A 21873-nucleotide genomic window follows, 5' to 3' on the forward strand; every position below is an offset into this window, starting at 1 on the left:
TGTGTTGCACTTGTCCTACTGCTTTTTCTGTACTCATCTCTGTTCTAGAACTGTTACAGGATCATGGAATTCAGAGCTTTTATCATTGGCTCCTTTACCTGTGCTTGAAAGCGTCTTCAAGCTGTTCTTTAATTCAGGCTTGAAATTGAAACACATAAGGCAAGCTCCGATGTTCTATTTTGCATTGGGATCTTCTACATGCAAAGTGCTCTGTAGGCAGATATGTGTGGGGTTCTGCCCTTGCAGCAGTGTTTGCAGTGTTTTCAAGATTTGGAAAATAAGCAAATAAGAAAGCAACAGAACCACTGAACATATTTTATAGGCCTACAGTCATATGAAAAAGCAGGAGTGAATTGCATTGCTGGAAGAGTACGTGCAGGGGTTTTAAAAACATTGAAAGAAATGTGAGACTTAAAAAAAAACAGTTCTTTCTATTAACTAACATGTGCCCTTTAAATGCTGCATGTACTGATAATGGAATGTGCAACATCCATATCTAATCCCAATATAATCCCGAGACGTCCTATGGGGAGGAAGTCCTATGGATCCCGTTTTTTGTCTCATTTTGGAGGCTTCCGGGAGGTTTCCGGGAATTATTCGGGACATCCTTAGAACTTCCCACACATCCTAAGCAGTGCGTCCTAGGTGTATCCAAAGGACGCCATTGCCCCATTGGGCATTTAAACACCGATGGACATCCACTGGATAACCACTTCTGGGTGTCTTGGCCGTCCAGTGGTCATCCGCAAATTGCCGATAGGCGTACAGCGGACATCCGCAGGACTGTAAGGCGCATACTAATTGGCAATCCAGTAGGTGTCCTGCGGGAGTCTACGGCGGACATGCCGATGTTCAACGGACGCAGGAGCTCTTTTATTGTATTTATGTTTTCATTGCCACGGAGGGGAAAAATGCGCGTGGCAACCGCACATCAACCGTGGTCCCTTCGTCGCTTGCAACGATCAAGTAGGATTTGTGGCTTCAAAATATGTGTAATTTGTTTTAAAGGGCGTCGCCGCCTCAGTGTGACTTTGCACGCCATATCGTCAATTATTAAAGACGATAGTCTTTCTTTGGGAACTTAAACGCAGATATTTTTGGTCTGTCTGTCTGTCTGTCTGTCACCCGATTCAGCCACCCGGCCAATGTTTAACCACTTGCTGAACGCCCAGCCACCTTGAACTGGTAGCGGGGTTCATACTTGTGAACATTGTCGATCAAAAAGCAAATATTACGCATATATGAGGCGCAACATCAATACGAAAGTATTAGATGGTGTGTTCCTTTAGTAGAAAATACATCCGTAATTCTAAAGACGCCAGTGTTTCGTAGGCTGCGCTGAAAATGCTAGTGTTTTTGTGCTGCGCTGAAAATGCGACGCTATGAGCCAGATGCGGCATTTCAACATAGAGGAGAACAACAACTCATGTAGTACGGCCGGCAGAAGACTATCGTCTTTCGACGACATTTGCAGCGAAGCACGCAGATGCGCGGCCAATTTTTTTTAAAAGAAAATACATTTACTTAAAATTTATTTTGCTTAATACTTCCAGAATAAAATTATTAAGCGCTCCATGAGCTTGGATCCTCACAATATATTACAGGGAAGGCGGATTCGCCGCCTTTCTTCCCTTGCTCTGCGCCAATAAAAATGATTCAAAGCATAATGAAAATCCCGACATTGATTGCAGCTTCCAATAAACAACCGTGGTGGCCGTACTGGCAGCGTGCGGGTTTTCTCGGGCTCGGCGCGCTTTCTGCGCTGTAAGAGATGACCGAGGAGTTTTTGAAAGCGATATATAGGCTTGGCTGTTGTAATTATAAGTACTTGAAAAGCGTCGTGAATTATGTACATCACATTTTTTGTTGAAAAGTCGACCTATCGCGCGCATGATGGCCCTCAAAGACATATCCTAGAGTCATAAGTACCGAAAACCAGAAATAAAGCCCGAAACAAGTTAGAATCGTACGCTACTGGCAATATGTCCTGCACGTTATGTCCCGAGGACGTCCGCTGGAGAAAACCAAACGGATGTAAAAATTTAATCCGACATTGGTATCCATCGGATGTCCCCTGGACAACTGCTTAGGACGTGGACGTTCGGATTTAGTTCGGTTGTCCGAGGGAGTTTCAATGCCCATTGGGGCGTTGTCTGGGTATATGATTGAGCCTGTTCAATCATCTACGGACCGGCGTCGTCGCGGCCGCGAGACTGTTCACGTCGATCGACTAAAGCCGCATTATGACCCACCAGTTGTACCTGTTCCTTAGGTCGAAAGGATGGCTCCTTTTCCGCGGGGGAGTGATTTGTAACATGGTAGGGCGCAGACAAGAACGCCTGCGAAAGAAGAAGACGAACACGGTTGTTGTTGGCGCTCGCGCTTGCTCGGCTTGGACCGCTGATCGCTTCAGCTGTGGCAATCTTTTAATAAACGCGTTACTGTCTCAACGTTAAACGCATACCATCAATGTCTTTAAAATTGCGTGTCTATGTATTTTCTATTAAAGGAACACACCATCTAATACTTATCTAATGATGTTACGCCTCAGATATGCGCAATAATTACTTTTTGATCGACAACGTTCACAGGTAGGAACAGCCGTACCAGTTCAAGATGGGTGGGCGGTAAGCAAGTGGTTCAACTTTGACCGGTTGGCTGAATCGGGTGACGTGCCGACAAACAGAAAGACCAAAATTTCTGCGTTTAAGTTCCCCAAGAAAGACTATCGTCTTTAAAAGATGGTTGATCCCTCCGTCATAGGAATCTGAATAACACGAAAGTAAAGCGTGCCCTTGCAGAAGTAACTGAATGTTTACTGTACATTGATATAAGAGCGTTTGTACAATGTAAATTGATGTCTGTCAGCTATAGCACCGTTTAACGTGGATGCACCTACTTTGATGATTAGGTGGTACATCTCCATCCCGACGACTAACGTCCATGTTAAATGATTAAACAAACCCTTGTGGTAGCTGTAGGTGAAAGCGTAATCAGAGAACGAGGTGTGATAGCCAGAAGACGGTCGCATATTGGACGCAGAACTTGGTCGCCATCCCGCAGCACGTTGAAATGTGATATGAACACCCCAGCTGGACTAGAGGGAAACGCAAAGCGCGTCGTGCCGCCCCGGTAGCCTGGCCGCGATTTTAGGGGCGAAGCTCCTTAAGGCGGCACCCGTTCGTCCCTCGTAGTCGTAGTCGTAGTAGTCGTAGTGCGTAACCAGTCTTACGCTTTGACCTCCAAGGTGGTGCCGGTGGGAGATTTTAGATGCGAAGTATCTTAAGGTGGAGCTCAATCCGGTGGTGGTGGTGGTGGTGGTGGTGTGCGGCGTGAACACCCTTACTGCGCATGCGCATACCCTCTCCACAACCTCCTCTCCACTCACAATCTCCCCTTCCCCTCTCCCATTCCCCCTCTCCACTTTCCCTCTCCCCTCCCCTCTCCCATACCCCTCTCCACTTTCCCTCCCCACTTTCCCTCTCCCCTCCCCCTCTCCCATACCCTCCCCCTCTCCCATACCCTCCCCCTTCCCACTCTTCCTCTGAAACGCGGGCTAGACATGCCGAAATTCTCTCCTGCGCAACGCCGCGATGACCTCGAGCGCATGCGCGTGCCCTCCCCTTCTCCCTCCTCTCCTACGCTGCCCCCCTCTCGCCCGCCTGTCGACCGCGTTCCCCGCTCGCCCTGTGAGAATTAACGGCCAGGCTAGATGGAAGATACGACGCGCGTAGCGTCCCTCTTCGCGTTCCACGACGCGAGGTCGGTAGCATGCCCAACGAACGCCAACGGAACGCGATCGTGCAAGTGCTCCGGCTTCGCATCGCCTCATGGTCCCCTTTAGCGGGAGATGGGGTAATTTTTTCCTGTGCGTTGTTGAACAATAAAAAATTCGCAGCGTCCGCGTTAACTAAAAGCCGAATTCTTCTGTCTCTCATTCCCCATTAGCAGCCATTGTTTACCTCCAAGGTAGTGCCTGGTGAGATTTCTCCTGTGCGTGATTAAACAATAAAAATTTTGTTCAAAACGCCGTTGATTGACGAAATAAACCAACGAAAGACGCCAGATGTTTTGTAAAAGCAAAACGGAAGAACGCCAGATGTTTCTAAAGCAAAACGAAAAGACGCCAGCTGCTTAACGAAAGACGCCAGATGTTTTCTAAAGCAATGGTTTTCTAAACAATGAAAATTCACAGCGTACATGTAAAATTAAAGTGAGCTGCAAGTGGTCATAACTCATCGAACCTTTAGTATAAACGCGCCCGACTCACGTCGGTGATGATGTCTGGGCAGAATTCACGGAAGATTCACGGTTTACCGATGAACCTCCGCAGCTTCGCCCACTCATCATCATTCACTCCGTGGATATACTGTGATTTTTTTCTCGGGGCGAGCGCGTGTGGGGAACGCAGTGTTACAGCCACTTGAGGCAGGCGCGCGTCGCAGAGCTATTTTTGGTTTGAATTAGCGTGATGCTATGAGCGAGGCCGACGCTTTTACGACGCTTTGACTAAGATCGCCACCTCGCGGTGTGTTAAGGCATTGACAATATTGAAGTTCTATTGAAAACGCACCGAATGGGACGGATGTGTAACGCGTTGCAGGTGCTAATCGCGGAGGCCACATTAATGACGAATTACTTTAATTTACCGCTCCCAGAGGGCAACACCACCCCGCCGACCGGGCGAGTGGTAGATATAAAAGGCGCGTTTGTGAAGCCTCTAGCGTCTGTGACCGTGGCGCAGTGGATAGTGTGCCCGGCATCTGTTGTTGCGGACCGAGAGGTTGTCGGTTCGATGCCCGTTGACGGAACTTTTTTTCTTTGCCATCTGATCGTGTAAATTTTTTCGACGTCATTCCCGTGACGGAAATACGTCACTGAAGTCTTGGTGGACCCCCGTGTTAAAGAAACCGACCGTTCGCGCTGTACAACCGTTCACCGGCCACCCCGTAGGTGTACGCACTGGATCTTGACCTGCAATGTAGTGCCGGTGGGATATTTCTCTTGTGCGTAGTTGAACAATAAAGATCCACAGCGTGAACGTTAACTAAAAGCGGACTGCGGGTCTCTGTGTCTAATCTTCCTTCTGTCTCTCATTGCCCATTAGCAGTGATTTTGCTGTGGGAAACGCTGGCGCACAGTGCATGCTTCGCCTCTCCACAGGTTTCACGTTAGTGGAGCTGTTTAATTATAGCGCCAACGGTCCGGAATGATTTTTAAAGACGATAGTCTTTCTTGGGGAACTTAAACGCAGAAATTTTGGTCTGTCTTTCTGTCTGTCTGTCTTTCTGTTTGTCGGCACGTCCCTCGATTCAGCCACTCGGCCAAAGTTGAACCACTTGCCCAAGGGCCAGCCATCGTGAACGGCTGACTAGGTTCATAGTTGTGTACATTGTTGATCAAAAAGCAAACATTACGCATACCTGAGGCGCAACATCACTAGGTAAGGACTAGGTGGTGTGTTCCTTTATTAGAAAATACATAGATACGTAATTCTAGAGACCCTAGATTCTTAAGCTGCGCTGAAAATGCGACTGCGCTGAAATTCGCCTTCCTCCGTGCGCTCTGCACGAGCTCATTGTTGTGTTTCGGTTTCGGCTCAGTATTGCACTGTACGAATGCGATGGGGCACCGCTCTGGCATTCCTGTTTTACCCAGGTGACGTGTAAATAAAAGAGTGTGTGGAGAGTACTCGTTGAGTGCGGACGTTTCTTCTGCTTCGGCGCTTCGCGCCAAACCGCGTGTTCGGGCTGGCTGGCGTCCCCACCGGTCGCGTTGGTCACCGCCGGTCTTCGCCTGCTGCTGCGCCGGGACTACCAGCCCGCAACACAGCACTCATGTTTCCCGACGTATTGCCAGATGGCGTCCACATCTCACGCAGCGCCTCTTCTATCGTCTGTAGACGACATTTGCAGCGAAGCACGTAGATACGCTGCCAATTTTTTTGTTTAGGTTGTAACCGGCTATAGGCTTTTTCTGCAACGTAACTAGCGTTTCACTGAAGCTCTTTGGCCGGCGTTCACGCCGCCTTCACGCGCGCCTTCACGGCCCTACTGCGCGAAGACGACGTCGACGAAGTAGCATGCCCAGGATTTAGGGACATCTGTACGTGGCGCCATCTCATGGCGGCGGCAACGGCGTCCTGCTGTAACTGAATGGGAAATAGTAGAAAAAAAATCATATCTGACCAAAAAAGCTAGTTACCAAAAAGGACTCCCGGTTCTGTAAAGAAGGGACCCACTGCAATGTTTTTGGTAAAATTCCAGTATCGCACTACAGAGCGTGTGGCGTCCCAGGACAGTTGAACACCACCCATTAGGAACACATGTGGCCGCATTGTAAGTATTAAACACTCAGGGAACCCACGCGATTTTACCAGAATGTTCCAGTGGGTCTCTGCTGTATAGAACCTGGAGTACTTTATGGTAACTAGCTTTTATAGTTTGATATGTTTTTCGCCTATTTCCCCTTCAGTTAGGGCTGGCCGCCGCTGCCACCGATGCGAAATGGCGCTACATGCACATGTCCTCAAACCGTGGTCATGACGCGCAGCTGGCGATTTTTCCCTCACGCGACACCGCAAAGACTAGGAGGACGACGTACACGCGCTGAAGTGATATTGGCTGAGCTTGAATGTCCGTTTCACGCAACGAGCCGTTTTCTGGATTTGTACCCCTGGGGAGTAGAGTTATCGTTTTAACAATAATAATAAACAAACTGTATGAGCCAGGTACGTCGATGCATATATATATATATATATATATATATATATATATATATATATATATATATATATATATATATATATATATATATATGCATTTTTGTCTTTCTCAATTATGTTTCTTGCGTAAATCTTTTGTACTGTGTACCGCATGCATGGAAGTGTTGTCCTTAAATTCGCGATATCTAATCTACAATGCGCAGTTTGTAATTTACTCTATTCTTATCTTTAATTAAATTTTATGTCCACTCCATGGGCGTGAGCCACGGTTAACTGGGTAACCTCACATAAATTACAAAAAAAAAATTCAGAAAGAACTTACAATATCTACACAGAAAAATCACAAATATCATATTCACCTGAGGAACGCTAAGATGACATACAGGAAAGCGGTATAATTATTCACTTGAACACATAAGTGTCACTGCCATATCAGAACGAGGGCATGCATTCAAAACTGAAAGTTCATGAAATGAAACTCTTTCATATTTCTCTTGTCTTCGATAGTAAACAACCTTGTACTGCGAATTTCGCGAAAACAGTCTTTAGAGAATGCTAAACTCATTTAGTGTTTCTAATTACAGCGTTCCCTTAACACCTCCCACGCGTTTTAAACTTGGTATGAAAACATTTTGTTTTATTTACTACTACGCGCATTTCAGGGCAACGCGACTGATTGCAGGCGCTCACGCCGCACACCTGTGCAAACATACCGCTGTCGCTTGTACAGGTATGTTTCCCTTCTCGTCAACACCCCTCCCCTTCCCTGCCACACTTCCAGCGCCCTCTAGAATATCTTTCTAGAGTTTCTAGTTATTTTTCTAGGTGGCGTTGACACTTCCCAGGTGGCCTCTCCTCTCCGCTCTGTGTCTCTCACTCCCATTCCTCCTCCCTCAACGCGGCGCCGGGCTCGATAATGTCTCGCAGAAATTAGCGTCGTTCACAATCTCAGTTTAGCTGGAAGCCGAGTCTCCAGCTTTCAACGGCGCTGACGACGAAATGCGGCACTTCTACCCCTTCTTTTCCTGAACTTTCGTCTTTAATCTTCGCTCCTTTCCTCAAAGGCGCTGAGTCTTGTCTTCATAACTGGAGGCAGAATATATATATATATATATATATATATATATATATATATATATATATATATATATATATATATATATATATATATATATATATTATTTAAAAGGTCAGTAAACAATCTCGCGTTCCAAAATCTGTGATGCAAGGATAACTGTGCATGCTGCCGGAAGAATTTTGCGAATAAATGCTGTAATAAGGAAGTTACAGGGTATAGAACAAACCGCTTCGGCTGGTTTTGCTTTCTAGCTCGGCCCTTATCGGCAGCGAAGTAGCCCTTTATCATGACTGCGCCCAGTTCGTCAACGTGCTACAACGTCAGCAATTACGTCATCGGTGCTCAGCCAGCGTTTGAGCAGGGCTTCCTCTACGTGTCGCTCGCGTCAGAGCGGCACGTAGGAAGCCACGGCGCATGCGCCCTTCTCCTAGCGGTAAGGTCGCGAGACGCCTCTCCATCTCGGAGGCTTTCGTTCTGGCGATACCGCTTGTCCCGGTAGTCTCGGGTTTACCAAAACGGCAGAAGGGCGCAGCACAGGAAAATGAAAATGCGGGCTGTTTGGGCAAAACTGCATCACCACTGGACCAAGGTGCCGTTTCCTAGAGCAAAGGGCCAATCGACGAAATCGGTACTAAGTAAAGATGCCCATGGGCAAGATTACGTCACCGCGTCGGCGAATAGTACTGCTCAGTTGCACGAGAGGGGCGTGGGAATTTTTTTTTTTTTTGGAGATGGAGCGTCTGCGCGGCGCTTAGCGCTGTGATATTCGCAGAATGTGATCGCTGCGGCCTTCTGTACGAATTAGTCAGTTTGTTTAGGAGGTGTAAAAAAAAAGCCCGCGCCTGTTTACTGGCCCTTTAAGGTGCAACAGAAAGATTCGTCTCTCAGAGTACTTCCAAAATGCTGAAATACCATTTAATGTGTTTAATCACACCACATTTAAGACCCACAGAAGTGCACCTGACCGGCCTCCCTGAACCTTGTACAGGAAAGCGAAATGTGGAACCACGCGTAACGTCTTTTCTTTTTTTGCCATGAGAAATCGTTGGACACGGAATGGCGCTGAAGTGGTGCTGTCTTCATCAAGGCAGCAAGCCTTGATGTCAAGAACTACTTAACTCTGCAGGAATACTGCAGAGTCAAGTGACTCTGCAGTATTCCTAAATAAATTAAAAAAAAGTCATAGGGTGACGTCATCGCATGATGAATTTGTGCATCGTTCGCGTTGACGCTGACGCCGCAGACACCGGAGGCCGACGGTCACGTTTCGCGCTCAATGATGCATTTAAGGCTTTCGCGTTAAAGATATAGACTAACTTGAGTCGCACAGATCTCGCGGCGAGTTCGCTTCTCAAGACCGGCTGCGTGGCGTACTCCTAGTTTAGCTCTTCACGGCGCCTAGCGCTTTGTGCTGGTACAGGGGCATGTCCGCCGTGGCGTTTGAGTGCATGAGGTCTGGACTGGCACCAACTGTCGCCTTCATTGCTGACCGAGTCGCGCGGCGCCGGCGTAAATTCTCCTCAGCGGCGTGAAAGCCCGACGTTTGATCAATTTCCGTATCACGAGATGCGAGGAGCACGCAGTTCTTTCAAAAGTCGAGACCTAAAGCCCTTTATAGAGACCGCGTGCGCAACGCCACCTATACAAGTGTGCGGCTCCTGCTTGATGTGAGGAGCAAGGGGGCGGGGGAGGCATACAACTATATGACGCAAGTGAGGACCAACATGTGGTGAAGGCTAAATAGTAAAAACAGTTTTTTTTTGCTTAAATTTCATTTCCCTATATCCGCCCTTTCGCTGCAGTGTGAACAAGACCCTCGGTAACTTCCAGTCATGTATTCTGAATAGAGAAGTTAGCCGAGTAAAAAAATAGTGTCTCTTTTTTACAAAGTGGTATGCATATCCTGATGTATTCAGATATAAGAAACGTGCACCTTGCCTGGAGCTAGTGCGATGGTCCAGACATCTTAGTGTGCGTATCTCGCTTAAAATCTTCGAAAGGAGATTTTGTGCTTACTGCTTCTCTGTTTTTGCTAAGCTCTCTTACAGGAAGATCCTGATCGTTCAGCGTAACGTATGGCACAATTTCCTACCTGATTTTCAAGAAAATAAATTGAGTGTGCACCGTTCCTTTATGAGAAGCAATCTGCCCCCGAGACGTCGTTAGCGTACACTTGTTAAGGCGATGGCCTTCGATGCAGATGCTTCATCAAACGCTAAAAGTGACCATCGGCGGCGGCGTCAACACAAGGTAGTGCAAAAGTCACCATCATGTGACGACGTCATAATGACGTCACATTATGTGAGGTCACATGACATCGTCGTTTGGTCATAGCTAAGCCTATCCCGGGGACAGTGAAAAATCACGTAAGGGGCAGAAATCTTTTTGAGCGGGATCTGCGAAGAGAAAGAAGAAGATGGCTTTCACCTTCGGGTCGTCTTAGGTGAATGCGTAAGGGTCCGTGTGACTAGATTTCGCACCGCTTAAAGCCTTTCTTTGTTATTTGCGCACTGAAAGTGCGCGCATAAAAAATCTTAGCGCACTGGAATTGAGCCTATCACGTCACCCGTCAGCATCTGTTTTTCTCTAAATTAGTTGACACTCTAAGAAAAAAAAGAGAGTCAAAAGAGGGTCATGGAACCGTGACTCTCTTCGGGCGTCCATTTGACCCTTTTGGAAGGTACAGGCAGAGAAAAGGAGTTAGCATTTCGGAAGGAGTCACTGGACGCTCCTGAAGCGCGTTTCGATTGGCTTCAGTACACGGAAGAGCCGCCGTATACGCCATACATATCCTGCGCTTGCCCTTTGGCGCCGTTGTGGCGCCTTGCTCGCCGACGGAGACGAGGTCGGCGCCGGGGTGGCGCGCCGCTTCTGCCTCCTCTCTCAGTCGTCTCAGTCTCCTCGTCTATTGGAATGTGTTGCGTGGTTGCGTTAGTTGCGTGTCTTGAAGTTTCATCAGTTTCATGTTCATGCGCGTCTTCGGTGGTGTTGACGCCGGCTCCGTGCACGAAGTGACTCTTGGAGGGCGGAATATTCATGGAGCTGCTGACACGGGCAACGGGCGCCAGTTAACGGTGAGTGTACTGCTTTCGTAGGTACTAATTATACAGCTTTAGCTGGGCGTCTGCAGCAGCTCTGCGGAAGTTATCTGCCAGCCATTTCCAACAGCAGCCTGTGTCCGAGGGGCTGTTGCGGATGCCCAACTAAAGCTGTCAGTTAACGAGTTACCACCGTTATGCGCGTTGCTGTACAAGCTCCCATAAAGTGAGCGGTGCAAACAGTTATCAAGGGTCATTTCTTGCTGATCGCACGTTGTGTCTGCACTACTGAAGGTGCAAGATGTCGTTTTGAGATGCACTTTAGTCTACTTCATAATAACATTTCCATCGGCCTTGAGTGTGCTGCGTGTTTCCGCGCGTGGGAACGTGAAAAAAGAAAGCCTATGTACAGAACGCTCAGACGCACTATATATAATGGTTTTTGTTGGCTTAAACACGGTAGTTTGAGGTGCAGATATAGTATGGTGGCTTCCAGAACGTACGCGGTAGTCATTCAAGTTTGACACGCCTCGCCGGTAAGGCGAAAATGCTAGACTTTCGACGGCGCCCGTTGTTGCGGCCACCGCCGTGCACTTTTTTCCTTCGTTTCTGTTTGCTGTTTTTATGGTTTGCCAACATCTGCGATGACGCTATAACAGAATCAAGTGAGTGTACGTGATTGTGGGAGTTATGTGTGCTAATTCTAGCATATGACATGTCTGATCTCGACGTAGACGGCGTCCGCACGCACTGGGTGTCGTTCGGGCCCGCGTACTCGCATGTGCTTATCTGAGTATGGGTTACGTTTGTAAAACATGCGGTCAGTAACTGCTCACAGCGTGCCCCTTACTGCCGGAAGATGATCTTCGGTGTCAGGGTAAGCCGGCGCATAACCGTGTTTATTCTGAAACCAAATTTTGAAGCGATTTCTCGGAAAAGAAGTGCTTTCATTCGTGTATAACCAGTGCCTATTGCGAGACGAGGTTCCCGCTGCCTTTTACGTGAAAATTTGTTTTCGTTGCGAAATTTGAACAAAACACTCGTGGCAGATGTGTGTACAACAACGGCGTGTTGAACAAAGGGTGGTTTTAAATACAAATAATGTGTGTGTTTTGGTTATTCCCAGAATCCCGGATCACTTCTCCCGCCTCTTCACTCCAGTTGACAGCCACACTCGGGGAAACAAAGGTGCCGCTCCGGTCCGGCGCCTCACCGCTCGTGATGGGAAAATCAACAGCGGCGTTCGCCCAGTCAACGAGGCAGTCGGTCCTACATTTCCTTTGGTTGGACAAGACGACGTAGGAAAAGAGGTGAATGGCACCCACGCAAAGGAGCCTCAACCAATTTCGTTTGTTATTTAAAACAGGCTCACATCATGTTGTGCTGCAAGTTTGTCGCCAAGTGACGTGTTACAAAAGCTACTATTTGCGAGTTGTGTTTTACACGACAACGGCAAAAAACTTGATTCCCTACATACTTGTTTGCATTTGTTGTGTTGTTGTGAGCCTTCATTGTGTCTATGTGAACCACTTATTTTGTAGGTTTTGCAAACCTTTACTGCAATTTCATTTTCTCATCATAATATCACGTTCTGCTTTACAGATACCGTTTTTCATGGTGCTCACGCTGAACAGGAGCCACAACCTAGCAAGCCACAAGTCTGATGCCTCCAGCCGTCACCACTTTTTGATTTATTCTTAATCATAAGGAATAAAGATGGAAACATGATGCCCATTTCCGCAGTTTATTTTGCACTATATGACACTATGCACATCAGTCACACATTTTAGTTGGCTATACTCATTGAAGCATGTAAATGAGGAATACCCAAACTTCTTAATTGGAAATCAAAGACCATTTTTTCGCGCTTTCTATATTACTTTGCTGGAAAATATGTGTTGTTTTGACGAGTTTTATTAAAATAATGCTAAAACTGAACTATTCTTTTTTTGCAGTCGCTGGGCAGAACTGCAAGTATTATTGGACTTGCTTAAAATGAATGCTCCACTATTTTCAACTGTAGTCGCGCAAAAGTAGAGCAAGGGTCAAATGAGTAGCTTAAAATACTTGTGGAGTCGCTTGACGCTTCGGTGTGGGTCACTTGACCCCCGTAGGAGTGTTACCGGCAAGAGTCGTCTGACTCCCTGTAAGTGGTCACGTGATCCTTCGGATGAGAGTCTTTCCACTCTTTCTAGAGGGTCAGGGGACTCTCCTTGAGCGAGCCGACCCTGACCCACCAAGAGAGTCACCGTGACTATTTAAAGAGAGTCCTATACGTGGCAAGTCAGAACTCTCCGAAAGGAGTCACGCATACTCATTTTTTTCTTAGAGTGTACCACTTCATCTATAGTGTGGCCCTTGCCTGTCTCTGTGGTGATGAAATAAGTTCGGCGCAAGTGACAAAAAAAAAAAAGCTCGCTGAAATGACCACTTTGAGCCCATAAGACTCCGAAAAAATAAAAATCATAGCATATCCACGTGGTGAATGATGATGAGTGGGGCGAAGCGAACTCGCGCTGCAGCACGGCGATGGCATTGGCGCGAGCATGGTCCTTCTTGATGGACGATATTGTGACTAGATTGTTTGAGAACCACAATCTGTTGCACACACCGCAACTATGGCCGAAACTGTTATCAAGGAAGTCCCGCTGGAAGCGCGCGTCGGCGCCTTCGGGCAGAGCCCGCCTGATGCGTTTTGCAGCCACTTCACGTGCTCGCACAGCCTCGGGCTCTGCCTGCCGGTACGCGCGCTTTCTCGCCCCTTCACGGTCCTTCACATTTTGAAGATCCGATTCGCGCCGCAGCCGTGTTCGGCCTCGCGGGCTCGAACGGCGGGGTCTTCGCGCCGCAGCCGTACAGCTTGTCGAGCAGCTTCGGCCTCGCGGGCTCGAACGGCGGGGTCTTCTCGCCACAGCCGTGCAGCTTGTCGAGCAGCTTCGGCCTCGCGGGCTCGAACGGCGGGGTCTTCTCGCCGCAGCCCTGCAGCTTGTCGAGCAGCCTCGGCGTCGCGGGCTCGAACGGCGGGGTCTTCTCGCCGCAGCCGTACAGCTTGTCGAGCAGCTTCGGCCTCGCGGGCTCGAACGGCGGGGTCTTCTCGCCGCAGCCCTGCAGCTTGTCGAGCAGCTTCGGCCTCGCGAGCTCGAACGGCGGGGTCTTCTCGCCACAGCCGTGCAGCTTGTCGAGCAGCTTCGGCCTCGCGGGCTCGAACGGCGGGGTCTTCTCGCCGCAGCCGTACAGCTTGTCGAGCAGCTTCGGCCTCGCGGGCTCGAACGGCGGGGTCTTCTCGCCGCAGCCCTGCAGCTTGTGGAGCAGCTTCGGCCTCGCGGGCTCGAACGGCGGGGTCTTCTCGCCGCAGCCCTGCAGCTTGTCGAGCAGCTTCGGCCTCGCGGGCTCGAACGGCGGGGTCTTCTCGCCACAGCCGTGCAGCTTGTCGAGCAGCTTCGGCCTCGCGGGCTCGAACGGCGGGGTCTTCTCGCCGCAGCCCTGCAGCTTGTCGAGCAGCTTCGGCCTCGCGGGCTCGAACGGCGGGGTCTTCTCGCCGCAGCCGTACAGCTTGTCGAGCAGCTTCGGCCTCGCGGGCTCGAACGGCGGGGTCTTCTCGCCGCAGCCGTACAGCTTGTCGAGCAGCTTCGGCCTCGCGGGCTCGAACGGCGGGGTCTTCTCGCCGCAGCCCTGCAGCTTGTCGAGCAGCTTCGGCCTCGCGGGCTCGAACGGCGGGGTCTTCTCGCCACAGCCGTGCAGCTTGTCGAGCAGCTTCGGCTTCGCGGGCTCGAACGGCGGAATCTGCTTCGCGGCGTCGACGTGCAGCTTCGGCCTCGCGGGCTCTCACCTCAGGATTCTGTCTGCGAGCGCGCGCTGCCGCCGCCTTCCGTGCCCTCCGTTCCGCAGCCTGGTCTTCCATCTGGCGACTCCAAGCTAAAGAGAAAGCGTGCCAAGAGGGAGCCTCATGGCGCGTTACTTCTGAAATGTTGTCTTCGGGTGTTGTTGAAAACACGAGACGTAGTAAAGAAGAAAGAACGCCACACAGGCGAACACGCAACGAGAGTGTCACTCGTCAACGTCGTCTTCTTCTTCTACTGCATACCAGAACGCGCGCAGTAAAGAAGAAAGAATGCCACACAGGCGAACACGCACGAGAGTATCAGTCGTCAACGTCGTCTTCTTCTTCTACTGCATACCAGAACGCGCGCAGTAAAGAAGAAAGAATGCCACACAGGCGAACACGCACGAGAGTATCAGTCAACGTCGTCTTCTTCTTCTACTGCATACCAGAACGCGCGCAGTAAAGAAGAAAGAATGCCACACAGGCGAACACGCACGAGAGTATCACTCGTCAACGTCGTCTTCTTCTTCTACTGCATATCAGAACGCGCGCAGTAAAGAAGAAAGAATGCCACACAGTCGAACACGCACGAGAGTGTCACTCGTCAACGTCGTCTTCTTCTTCTACTGCATACCAGAACGCGCGCAGTAAAGAAGAAAGAATGCCACACAGGCGAACACGCACGAGAGTATCACTCGTCAACGTCGTCTGCTTCTTCTACTGCATACCAGAACGCGCGCTTCTCACGAGCTAGAGGTGGCTACTACAACGCTACAAACAAACGGAGGATGGACAGACCCACGGCATAAGGAGCTTCGCCCCTAAAACAACTTAACCTATGTTGTGCTGCTTGTACGAATCGCTTCTGAGAGAGAGAGATAGAGGGGGGGGGGCTATGTATAGGAAAACAAAAATAGATTTTTGCCGGCGTTTCTATAGCCGCTGCCCTGCTACTCTGAATAGGAATGGGGAATAAGATTAAAAGATTTCAGAAGAGAGGGAAAAATAATGATAAAAAGAAAGAATGTAACCAAATATGAAATGCGTAAGTGAACCTGATACTGACATTTACAGCTAGGAAGTGAGGTAAGTTTAGGCCTTTCTATATGAAATAGTGAATCATTAAAGCTTTCCGATTTGGCCAATTTCTGACAGCTAGGTAATTAAATAATGACTCTTAAACCCGTCGTTTTGTCGAAGGGCGGGACATAGGACCTACAATCTAAGAAAAAAATCCTTTGGCTCTTTTTGGAGAGTTCTGGCTTGCCACGTATATGACTCTCTCTAAAGAGACACGTGAACTCTTTTTGTAGATGATTATACTCTCTTCTGAGAGTCGTGTGACCAACAAGAGAGTTACGGGGCAACTCAGGACTCACCGAAAGGAGTCACACACACTTTTTTTCTTCTTAAGAGTGTAATATGCTGCGTAACGTTAACGGGCTGTAGCAAATCATGTCCATTTGCCGCTCAAGCAAATGTCTCTCGTCGCGGTACGCGGGGCATTCAAATAATATGTGCTCTACTGTCTCTATGCTGCCACAGTTATCACAGTAGGAATTAGAGGTATGCCCTATGCGGTACGAATAACTGTTCCTGTATGCCGCGCGTTCAGTCATTTGGCATGGCCTTTGGTGCGAGCCGCATTCCTATGTAAGTGTACACGCCTTCAGACAGCCGGAGCTTGTCGTTGCGAATAGCTGACACGAATTGCGCTAATCACGCAATTGTTCCGCGACTAAGCGCGTTGTTGCCGGGTGTAACGGCCGGCAAGCGACACGCGATACAATACGTAACTAGCTCAGAAAACGCGGTAGCGGTTCACACTTTCACGGTAGGCGTCTCGCCGGAACTCAGGGTCATTGTGTCGACTCGAGCACAAACAGTACGCTCCGCAAAACGCTGTGAAGCGCGGCAGGGCTAAACGCAAAGCTTCCTGTGTGCCGTGTTTTCAATCCCATAAGCTGTCACACTGTTTAAATGGCAATTGCAGAGTGTGAACATGCATTTAAATTTCCGAAGTAATGAGTTTTCACGTCTACCGATCGCGTTGGCTGCCATTTATGCATTTGTGATAGGTAGCAGCAGACACAATCACTCTTAAATTCAGACCACTTTGGAAAATGCTGTTTTTTGTGTGTGTGTTTCAGCACGTTACCCTATGAAAACAGTAAAAAAAAAGTCGCACAGTCCCTTAGGCATTTGCCTAAGACGGATCGAAGGTGAAAGCCATCTTTGTATGGGACCCTATGGGAAGAGTGTATATAAATAGCACATCGTTAGTGTTCCAAAGAACGAAGAACTAACCACTGCTTCAAGTATGCATTTCATGCGTATGGCTCTCCATCTAGAGGACATTTACGAAGAACTTGACATCAGAACAGACTGGCACCCCATCTTGATCAGGTGTTCATTCTTACCAGCCTCCCTGTGTGACTTTCAAGAGAGAGAGAGAGAGAGAGAGAGAAATAACTTTATTTATCCCATCTTAAGGGAAAGGGGCTGCGAGATGAAGGCGAGGGAACGTTTCCTGTTTCTCCGGACTTGCACAGTATATATGCATGTAAGCCTTTGAATGCTTGTGCAGTGCTTGTGCGATTATTGTCGCTAAGTGAATGCATCACTACGTCATAACGTTTGTGATAATTTCAAATACGCATTATAATAAATACCATGAAAGAAAAAAAATGGCGCGTGGTCTAGTTGTCTAAAGCGCTGCGTTGCGGTGGAAGGGATCGCAGGTTCAAATCTCGGTGGCGCGCTCCGGAATTTTTTTCTTCTGATTTATTTTTCTTTCTCGCTTTTATTTATATATACATATCCGGGACATGACGGCGACGGCTAAAATCCGCTGAGAGTGTTCATATAATTGCTATCGCAATAAAAGATCACCGGCGAGCGTAAACATGCTTTACAAGAAAGTCTCCAGGTTTTAACCGTGGGAGGTTGTAGGATGGGGAATTAAGATGAAGGTAAGGAAAATCTGCACCTCTACGCGAATAGGCGTGCGCAGGATTCCCCATTAGGGGGTTGGGGGCAAAATTTTATTCCAACCCCCATTCGGCCGCCATTATCGTGAACAACCTTCGTGGCCATAACCCTGCCCCCCCCCCCCCCCCCCGGTGGTCGAGTCCAAAAGACAATATGCTTGACAGCGTAGCTTCTCACAATGACCTGCCTTTGGTCCCTGGATTACCGGAAGTAAAGATGGGAAGTAAACAGTTCTTGGAATTGAACAGAAGAGGCCTTCGGGCGCCATTATAGTGAACAATCTGCGTGGCTATAACCCTGCCCCCCCCCCCCCCGGTGGTCGAGTCCAAAAGACAATATGCTTGACAGCGTAGCTTCTCACAATGGCCTGCCTTTGGTCCCTGGATTACCGGAAGTAAAGATGGGAAGTAAACAGTTCTTGGAATTGAACAGAAGAGGCCTTTGGCCGCCATTATCGTGAACAATCTTCGTGGCCATAACCCTGCACCCCCCCCCCCCGGTGGTCGAGTCCAAAAGACAATATGCTTGACAGCGTAGCTTCTCACAGTGGCCTGCCTTTGGTTCCTGGATTACCGGAAATAAAGATGGGAAGTAAACAGTTGTTGGAATGCAACAGAAGGGGCCTTCGGCCGCCATTATAGTGAACGATCTGCGTGGCTATAACCCTGCTCTTTAAACAATGACGGGATAGGTGCGACTGAATAATAGTATGGGGCAGATTTTGCGCCCCCCTTAGGTTATTAGGGGGGCGTCCCCCACGTGTGCACGCCTACGTTTACGCGTTATAACAAAAAAGTCCTAGTATTTTCATTTGATGGTTTACCCCGAATGGCGTATTAGCTATCAATATGCTAGAAATTGGCTGTTCAGTGCTAATAGACTAAGCTCCCTGGCCCGGCGCCGTGGCACATGCTCCTTTTCTTTTAGCGGCGAAGCACCTTAGGACCTAGCTCTGTCGTCGACTCTCACTGTCCGCTGTCACGGTATACAGAAAACCGTTGCTTTAGTCGAAACATATGTATGTTGCGATTACGATTGTGATTAAAAAAGTAATATGCAGCACTCAAAACACTCCTGAAATATCTTAATAAAAATGAAATCGAATTATATTTAAAGGCACTATGTTCCCGAAATCAACAAATCTGGCTATCACAATACTGAAGGATGTGCACAGTGGGATGTGGAAGGTGTCGTGAGAAACCCTGAAGAAATGCTTTCGTAAGCACTTGAGCTGGAGACAACTTTAGAAGTCCTCGGCATTTCCTCCTCAAAGACGAAACGTATGTGTGTATGCTGCGATTACGATTACGAAACAAGGTACAAGCACAAACCCTTTATACTAGTCGGCGACTTCAACGTAGACATTATGGACAGCGACTGGATTATGCAGTATATGATGTATTATTTTATGACGCTCTACGATGCATTTCATATGACTGGAAACAATCAACAACCACTCGAGGAACATGCATAGACCTTGTCTTTGCCAGCTTTAGATTAGATCTACTCGACGAACCATTGGCTCTCCATTTCGAAGACCACAAAGCAGTAATAATAAAGGGAAAACGGAATCCAGAACTCACGACGATATACACATTATAACAAGAGGATATAAATAGAAGAGCATGACAGAGGGACCAAATAAATACATTTATATATATATATCCCAACTGAAACGTTCCGTACGCCATTCCAATATTTCCGTATGTTTCCGTAAAAATCTTACGGAAATATACGGAAAGCATATAGAAAATATACGGAAAACATATGGAATTATTGGAATGACATGCGGAACGTTTCAGTAGGGTATATATATATATATATATATATATATATATATATATATATATATATATATATATATATATATATATATATATATATATTGCCACGCTCGAAATAGACAGAGAACGAAGACGATGTGCGCGCAGTCTCGTGAAAAGGGACACTGACCAAAGAAGACGACGTGCATTTGTTTATGTCTTTGCTCTTGGCTGCTGCATAAAAACACGCCGTCGGTTCTCGGACTCAACGTCTCGGTGGTCTGCTTACGTTGAACCGCGAGACTGGTGGAGGTGCTGGACTGCAAGCCTGCCGATGCTCTACACCCCATCTGGGAGCCGTTCATCAAGTTCCGACACGCAGTCACCTGTTACGACACCAGTGCACCGCTTCAGTCGGCGGTTGCTAGGCCTCTCTCCTGAGCTGACCTCCTTGGACGAACATTCTACCAGGCATTTCTCACCTCTGCCAATGGCCTCCGCCAGCCAGCCACAGGTGGTCCAAGGGATACAAGGCAGCCCCATTTCCAATCCAGCCCAGGTAACGCTTCTTCAGCCACTTGTGCCTAATCGCTTCAGTGGTGCCCCACATGAAGACGTTGAAGATTGGCTCGAACATTACGAACGCGTTGCCGACATCAACCAGTGGAATGATCAACAGAAGCTCGCCCGCACGTACTTCACCCTCGATGACAGCGCTCACACGTGGCTTGAGAATCGAGAAGGCCGTATATCGACATGGGATGAGTTTCGTCAGCAGCTGATTGACACCTTTGCTAGCGTCGACCGTCGAGAGCGGGCTCAGCAGTTGCTTGAGTTAAGACTTCAGAAACCTGACGAAACTGTGGCAATGTTTGCTGAAGACGTGACGCGCCTGTGTCGTCGCGCTGATCCCAGTATGTCTGAGGAAAAGAAGTTGCGCTACCTTATGCGCGGCGTCAAGGAACAACTGTTCGCCGGCCTTGTGCGCAATGCCCCAACTACCGTGGCCGATTTTATAAGAGAAGCCACTGCCATTGAGCGTGCTCTGCACCAAAGATCGAGGCAGTATGATCGCTCGTCCACTACCACCCCAAGCAACGCCGCTTCAGTGACTCTGGACAATCAGGGCTCCCTACGTGACCTGATCAGAGATGTTGTTCGCGAAGAACTTCAGAAGCTTTGGACTCCGCCAGTGGATACACCAGTGACCGCCGTTGCCGCAGTCGTTCGTGACGAACTTAGGCACGCTTTCCCAGCAGCTGATCTCGGTCGCGAGCAGCGTCAAATGAGTTACGCCGACGCTGTCCGCCGTCCACCACCCGTCCCGCCTATCACGTCATACTACCAGCCACCTACAGCCGCACCTTTGTCGCAACCTTTGCAGGAGGCTTTCAGACGTCGGCCCATGTCTCCGATGTCTTCATGCCACCAGCCATCACTTGCCGTGCCTTACTCACCACCACAAGAGGACATGGGACGCCCACAATTTCGCAGAACGGACGCTTGGCGCACTGTCGATCGGCGCCCCCTCTGCTTCAACTGTGGTGGTGCCGGCCATATAGCTCGCTATTGTTGGTACCGCGACACATCGCTTCGCCCGTCTCGGCCAGGGTACGACGGTCGCCGTGCCAACGCCGACTATACTGTTCGCCATGACGACCCTGGTTTTCGAGGACCTCCAACGACGTGTTCTCCATATCACGAGTCGCTTCCCAATCGCCAGCCCAACTCCGCCCACCGGTCACGCTCTCCATCCCCTGCACAGACATCGTCACCGAATCGACGTACTTTTGCTGACCTTCGGGGAACAAGGTCGCCCAGCCCTTACCGGGGAAACTAAAGGCGGCGACCTCTCGGGGTAAAGTCACAGCCCGACCACAAGACGATAAAAAGTCCCCAGTACTGCCGCTACAGAACGACGCGACGTCGACGAATATTAACAGCGACGAAACGGTGAGCGCCGACCTCAATGTACTTATTGATGGAGAGCAAGTGACGGCTTTAGTCGATACGGGTGCTGATTTTTCCATAATAAGTCACAAGCTGGCCGATCGTCTTAGGAAAGTAAAAACGCCGTGGACAGGACCACATATAAGAACAGCGGGTGGTCAATTGCTGCTCCCTACTGAAAGATGCACAGCAAGAATCAGCATAGGAGATTCCTCTTTCGTCGCGACTTTCATCGTTCTTCCAGAGTGCTGCAAAGATTTAATTATAGGAATGGACTTTCTCAGGGAGCATGGCGCAATAATCAACATCCCGGACCGCGTGGTTTCGTTTTACGAGAGTGCTCGTCTGCCTGATTCTTCATCACCAGAACACAAATCCTTTCGTCTCAAAGACCACGATATAGTTGTGCCGCCTCGATCATGTACCCTCGTTTCAGTAGCATGTGACGTACCGTTCGACGGTGAAGGAGTCGCCGACCAACTAACCTCGCTGCTTTTCACTCACGG

The sequence above is a fragment of the Rhipicephalus sanguineus genome, chromosome 8, assembly GCF_013339695.2.
Source record: "Rhipicephalus sanguineus isolate Rsan-2018 chromosome 8, BIME_Rsan_1.4, whole genome shotgun sequence".
In the NCBI taxonomy this organism is placed as follows: domain Eukaryota; kingdom Metazoa; phylum Arthropoda; class Arachnida; order Ixodida; family Ixodidae; genus Rhipicephalus; species Rhipicephalus sanguineus.